This window comes from Durio zibethinus, chromosome 3, assembly GCF_047325235.1.
Source record: "Durio zibethinus cultivar Kanyao isolate XHJ-2024 chromosome 3, ASM4732523v1, whole genome shotgun sequence".
NCBI classification, from domain to species: domain Eukaryota; kingdom Viridiplantae; phylum Streptophyta; class Magnoliopsida; order Malvales; family Malvaceae; genus Durio; species Durio zibethinus.
The window spans coordinates 37,415,876-37,423,379 of record NC_143164.1 but is presented as its reverse complement, the minus strand read 5'-3'; the positions used below and the strand labels follow the sequence as shown (position 1 = coordinate 37,423,379).

The 7,504-nt window shown below is 30.1% G+C and overlaps 1 pseudogene across 1 annotated transcript; it reads right to left on the bottom strand.

Moving 5' to 3' along the window:
- Positions 1–264: 264 nt before the first annotated feature.
- LOC111283461 (receptor-like protein kinase FERONIA pseudogene) lies at positions 265–3,221 on the bottom strand (annotated as a pseudogene). Its single transcript, XR_016341104.1, has one exon. The product of XR_016341104.1 is annotated as a receptor-like protein kinase FERONIA pseudogene (transcript).
- Between the last annotated feature and the right edge of the window lie 4,283 nt (positions 3,222–7,504).

Here is a 7,504-nt window from a genome sequence, read left to right as displayed (position 1 = left end):
TGAAGAAAAAATATAATAAAGAAAATAAAAAACACTAAAAGATAAAAAGAAAATAAGATACATTAATTTGATATACAAATAATAATATTAAGAGTTATTACTTGATATACTACGAGTGAAATTTTTTAATTTTACAATCGAAATTAAAAATTTAATATATATGTCACTTTTTTATTAATTTTTTTATTTTTGTAATATATATTAAAAAGTATGTATCATTCTACTAATCCGTTTATAAAATAAAAAAAAAATTATATAAGTGTATTTGGTAATAACTCTTTTATTATTATCTTTTACATACAAAAGGAGGGGACTCTAAATCAAATCTAAAACTTTTTTTCTCAATTATTTTAATTATACATAAGCCTAAAGCTTATCAAATAGATTCTAATCAACCAAACACTGACATGGTCAAGACTTGCAAAATCAATCAAGCAGGAAACAAAGCATGAAAGTCATTAAAAACACCTAATTTACATCCGCAACATTACTTATCAAAAAGAAAAGAAAGGGATTAAGGGTTTTCGCTGCAGTCTCCATTCTTTTGTCTAATTTCCTATGCTTTCTGTGTTGTTGGTGCTCGAGAACAAATATGATGATGTACTAGAATCAATAATAGGATTACTCATTCCAGTAATAATCGGATCCACTTCTGATTCATAATCGAGATCGTCGTCGCGAGCAACCGGAAACACAATATCCGGGTAGCTATGTTTACGTCCAGGGTTGGTCTTCTCTTTCTCAAGATCAGCAGCCTCTTGGAGGTCTATTGCAAATCCCAACTTTTCCATCACATCATTCATGGATGGCCTATTGACTCCCAGTTCTTCTATGCAATTTTCTGCAATTTCAACAAACACCTTAAAACACTCTGAAGCTATCTTCCCAATCAGATGGGGATCGATCACCTGATAAAGAGTCCCATCCGAAATGCATTTCCTAGCCCAACGAGCCAGGTTCACTTGACCCTCTGGCAGTTTCTTATCCAAAGCTTTTCTTGCACATAATACTTCAAATAACACTACACCAAATGAATAAACATCTGATTTTTCATTTAGTGCATGACCCCGAGCATACTCTGGATCCAAGTATCCCCATGTGCCCTTTACGCCGGTCTCAAGCATGCCAACTTTTGAGTCCATTTTCGACAACCCGAAATCCGAGACTTTGGCAGTAAATTTATCATCTAGGAGAATGTTACTTGTCTTCACGTCACGGTGAATAACAGTATGTTTCACTTCTGTATGAAGGTAGTTCAATCCCATTGCTGCTCCCTTGCAAATCTCCAGCCTTTGCTTCCAGGTCAGAGGATCATAGGCAGTAGCACCATAGAGATGATCACAAAGAGTGCCATTGCTCATATAATCATACACGAGTATCATCTCACGATTTTCATTGCAATAACCAATTAAGGACACCAAATGAAGGTGGCGAAGCTGAGAGAGCATCTCAATCTCTGTCGAGAACTCTACAACACCTTGTCGGGACTCTGGATTCAGGCGCTTGATTGCAACTACTTTTTCCCCTTCATCCAAGAAACCTTTGTATACTTTGCCAAAGCCTCCTTTCCCAATAACTAAATCATCATCGAAGTTGTTGGTAGCAGCTTTGATCTCATCCTGGGAAAAATGGCGGCATAGTTCTTTCGGTAACAATGAGGATTTTATAGATTTCTCTTCGTTAGGATTTCTCCATCGATAAAACCAATTCGTTCCTGCGTAGGAACCGCAGTGCTGCCTCCTTTTATGTCGCCAAAGAACTATGCAAGCTAATAAAGAAACCAGAGCAAGCAAACTCACCGCACATCCGTTGGCAGCAAATAGCACTCTTCGCTTCATCTTGGATTTTCCACCTGCAGAATTTGACGATTCAATATGTGGTGGTGGTGGAGCTATCAGATGTTCAGGGTTGGGTCCGGCCAAATTGCCATCAGAATTGTTCATTTTGAACACTTCAATTCCATTTAAGATAACATCATAATAAATAGCAACCCTAGGGTGCAGATCGATGGTGATGTGCTGCTTATTCTGATTTCCATTCTTTAATATCAACAGAACATAATCCTTATAATATGGAACTTTGGCATGATCAGTCCACATAATTACGTCAAAAATTGCTTCAGCCGTTTGACTGTTTAAAAAGACCTCAAACTGTCTCTTGCCTGGTGAATCTATCACATCTTGAATTTCACAGAAATGAAGCCTTACCATATACCTGAAATCTGAATCCACGAGCAATCTCCATGTTAAGTTGTGCCTCTCGTTGTAAGTACGATTAGGACCCATTGTCCGAGCTGTCCGATAAACCTCCTCTGGTGCAGTGTATCTTGGAACTATTGTGTAGTCGATTGGTACTGTGGTGTTGACGGTAAAATAGCTTTGAGTCGACATGTACTCATAGTCATCAGACCAGAGTCTGAACATGCCAGTATCATATTTTGGTGAGATAGTATTGCCACCAACGTTCAATCTATAAACCATCTCAAGTGCGGTGTAATTGTCAACAAAGAACCCAGAACTTTGGCCTATGAAAGGGACACCCCCTAATAATTCTGGTGGTGTGTAGTAAAGATTGGTAGGCATTGACACGATCTCAATTCCATTGATGAAAGCGTAAGTATCATTTGAAGCACTCGGAGATGGAGTGAAAATGACATCCAAAACCTCATTCTCTTTTAAATTCAAGCAGAATTCTCTAAAAAATGATCTAAACCCCAATGAATCAGCAACAAGTAAAGCACTGAAATTTTTCAGTAAAGTGAAAGAACCTGCTTTGACAGAGAAAAAGGCCTTGGAAGGGTCAAATTGTTTATAAGAAGCCGAATAAAAGTAGAGCCGAAGGAATTTCTGACCGGGAGTAACAGGGAAAGTGTACTTGAATTCTGAACTAGAAACCCGGCCGGTCATATAAGGGACTCTATCTACAGAACCACCACCTTGACTATCAGCTTCATAGGCTTCTGATTTTGAGCTCTTGTCTCCTGTCCAAATCCGGCCATCAGCACCATATGAGTCAGATGGAGCTCCACAATTCAGGATGATATTATCTGTTGGAACGTATGGAGGCTGCTCAGATGCAATAAAAATGGCAAATTTCAGGAAGGTTATGAGAATTATTATTGAGAATTTCTCCATGGAAGCCAATGAGAAGAAAGTTGAAGGGCTTATTTCTCTATCTAATGGAATGGCAACATAATTGTGTATTTTGCATATTGTATTCTTTTCCCTGTAAAAGTTAAAGTGCCATTTAAAAGCTAGATGCTTGGAAAGATAAATGGTTAATAAAAAGGTGGTGTTGTGCAACGGGTGTGAATCAAAGAGATGGAATAACCATAGGTGGTAAAAACTATATATTAAATATTATGTACTAAATATTTAAATGTACTAATTATAATTTAAAAATAAGATCGATATAAATTTTTTTTGAAATATTAAATATACTAAATATTATGTTATAAAAAAAAGTATAAAAAAATTAAATTAATTTTCATGTTCAAACAATATAATCTTATAAAATTATAAGAGGGTGACTATTGTTATAAAATTACAGTTTAATCTTTGACTATTAAATGTAAAATATTTTTGAATGCTGGTACGTTGACTGCTGAAGTCATTTGTGGGCCTAATTGATATTAATCTTTAGTGGAAGCTGCTTTCCAACTTTTAGAGACTTAGACCTGCTAGCCTACCTGTTCTCATCTAATCACAATAATCTCCAAAAGACAATATTATCCATGGTTAAATTTACAGATGAATTAAAATTTTATTTTTAAAAATTGAGTATTATATCATATTATAAGTAACGTAAATAATTTTAAAATTAATTATAAATAACATATTATAAATATTAATAGGATTGAGTGAGTATGTGGTATAAATAAAAATATGGTTGTTTTTCACACTCTTAAATGCTCATAGTAGTTTATATTTTTATATAAACATTTTCTTGTAATTTTAATGTTAATTTACTAATTAAAAGTGTAAATTTTTCATTTTTTAAGTTTAAAATATTTGGATAACGTATTTATAATTTTTTAAAAATAAAACACTATTAAAATTGCATTTTCAGTTTTTGATTGGGCCAGACTCAAATTCACCATAAGTGTATTGGATGTAAAACTATTAAAATTGATTATTACAGTGGAACTTGAACACCAAACGAAAATTATATTTATTAGTTATATAATGTGAAATGTTAAACTAATAAAAGTGGTGTGTAGTTAAAAAATGTTAAACTAGTAATCTAGGTAATCAAGAAGTGATCAGAATAAGAAATGGGAAATAACATAAAAGCCTAAACATGATTTACAATATGAAAAATATTTAGTCATTTAATTAATCCTTAAATTTCAATATTATAAATTTTTAATCCCATTGCTCTACCAAGAAAGAAATAATTTCATTAAAGTAAATGAGTTGTTCAAAGATTACTTAGTTATGATCAGTACTTTAATTAGGGGTGAAAATTTTTTTTAAAATTTAAAATTATAGTATTCAGTTTAGTTTGGATTAAATTTTTTTATTCAATTCGGATTAAAGTCATATATTAAATATATATAGTACGAATCAGATTTTGTATCAAAAAATGAAAAACCAAAAAAAAATTGAACCAAACCGAATTATATATTTTATTAATATTTATATATTTTTTAAATTTTATAAAATAAAAATAATTATTTTATATATAAATCTATTTAAATATATTAAAAATCTTATTAAAATAATATTTTAAAAAATATAATTTAAAAACCAATGAACTGAACCGATCCAATAGAATTAAGTTAGGATTAGATCAGTTTTCAAAAAAAAAAAATCAATTTTGAATTCGAATCGAATTTTAAAAATTCATAATACTATATATTATCCAAAAAACATAATCAAATCTATTTCAATCTCAACCGTTATCACTCTTACTTTTTATTTTTTAATTAAATTAGTTTTATTTCAAAAAAAAATTATTCAATAATAAAGTATGATGTATTATGTAGATATGTCAATAGATAGGATAGGGGTATGGTAAAGCATTTCTCGTCTCCATCCTCTTATTTTTATATTATACATATTCTCGTAGTTATACCCAACGAACATTTTAAATTTATCTCCATCCGTATCTTCACGAATATTTAATGAGTATTAAAAAAATTCTCGTACCCGTAACTTTTTTTTAAAAATAAAAACTAAATTTTATTTTTTAATATTTTTTATTTTTATCTTGTATATTTAAATTTTTTTATTAACATATATTTTTTTAATAAAATATATATTTTTTAATAAAATATATTAATTTTAATTAGTCTAAAATAATAATTTATATTATTTAATAAAAAAATCTATTTATTAAATATATATAAATATATATATAAGGTACTGGTACAAGACGAGTACTCTATTGTCTATCTTCATCTTCATACATAGTAAAAATTTAAAATTATATCTATTTTTATCTTTATACCCATAATATAATACTTTTCTTTATCCTCATTGAAATAAAAAAAATTAAATTTTTTATTAGATATAAGTAAGATTGACATCCTTAATATTAGGAAAACAAATATCAATTTTTCATCCAAAAAATCAACAAATAATTCGTCAAATTATAATTTTTAATTTCCAAATATATATATAACTTTGTAAGAATTTGCTGAATAACGATCCGTCATCCTTGTGGGACATGAAGCATGTTATATCTATGTAGTTTGGGTCCAAAGACAAATAAATGAATAAACTTTTGCGTTTTGTCCACTTCAGGCCGTTACAAAAAGTTAAATCTTGCAACTTTTGTCATTGTCATGTGTTTATTATGTGTCAAATCTGGTAACTTGAATTTTTGTATTGTATTTACTATATGTTAAATATATATAATATAAAAATTTATATTGACATATTAAATAAATTTTTTTAATTCATGTCTGATTTTTATTAAATTTTAAATTATATTATTTATGTATTTTTATATTATTTTCATATAACATTATTGTGTAAGATTTAAAATTATCAAATTTGAAAAGGGTAAAACAAATCAATCAATCATATAAATTCAGAAGTAAATAGCTAGAATTTGATTTTCCCTCATGTTAATTTTATTTTGGGCAGACCTTTACATTTTAAGAAACAACAAATATCGCAGCGGCAAACCCAAAAAAATTAAGTTGGATATGATAAAATTAAAATATGCATGAAATTAAAAAATTATAAAACATACCTTTTTAACTTAAAGATTAAAACAAATTAATACAACTCTGAGGGCAATTTCTGTCAACCGGGTTTTGGATCAGACTTTTTTTCAGCCCATTTAGCATCACCCTTACAATATACAAAGCTAGGAATCCTGCTGGAGGAAACATAAACTATAATATCTATAAAAATGCTAATAATAAAAGGATGAAAAACGAAAGACGAATGGCAAATGACACACTCAAGTACAAACAGAATGGGCAATTCCAGAACCAGGGTAGGACTTGGAGTTGAATTTGACGACTTCATTTTCAATGGTTTTGGCGGCCACAAGAGTATGCGTTCAAACAATCAGCTATACCTCCTTTGGCAATACATTGTTCATCTGAAGGTGGGCAACGGTATTGCACGGCTCGATCAGGGTGAAGGGCCATGAGAGCTGGATGTTTACTGTCGGTGGTGGTCGATGCACTTGCTTCAAAAACCCTTTTGCTAGCTTCTGAGTCCAGCACGAACTCCACCTCTACGTTACTTGAAAGCAGGCGCTCTTTCTTTGAACCACTGCACTGGTTTCTGGTGCTCTTGTTCTTCTTAACAGCGTCGGCAGCACAATGTTGGTTGATGCTCAAAAGCATGATGATTACCATTAATGCTAGGATTGAAAATTTTGAAACCTTCCGATATTCTCCTACTTTCTCCCATGTTTTCCACTCTCCCAAAAACTAACTTATCATAAAAATTCAGAACGATTCAAGTCCACACACACACATATATATATAACCAACTGGGATTGACTAATTTTAAAATAAATAATCATGTGAATTTAATATTTATATATATGGATAAAAATATTATGTACGAGTACATTTAGAGAATTAAAACTGAAAATTGTATTTTAAAAAGAAAATAAAATACATAATTTTATTTATATGGACTAATTAATTATGTTAATATTATAAGTGGTGATATAGTTCATTCATTTCTTTATTTAGTTTTATTCAATCATGAATATTTTTAATTACCATTTATTTTTGTGTAATGGTTTTTATAAAGATTAAAAAAATAAATAGTAAAAAAAAAAAAAAAACAGTTAATGCAAAGGGCCTACAACATGCAATTAACAATGTAGAATATGTGTAGTGATCAGATTCTTGTGGCTATTAGCTTATGAAAACTAAAGATGTAACATTCCACCTTCTTTGTAGGTAGCAGTTGGCAATATTGATAAATTGGATGGAACTATCGTACAAATGCTTTATTTTCCATCCTATAACTGAACTTTTTTACACATAAAGAAAATAATGTTTCAAGCGAAATTTTTATTGATAAAA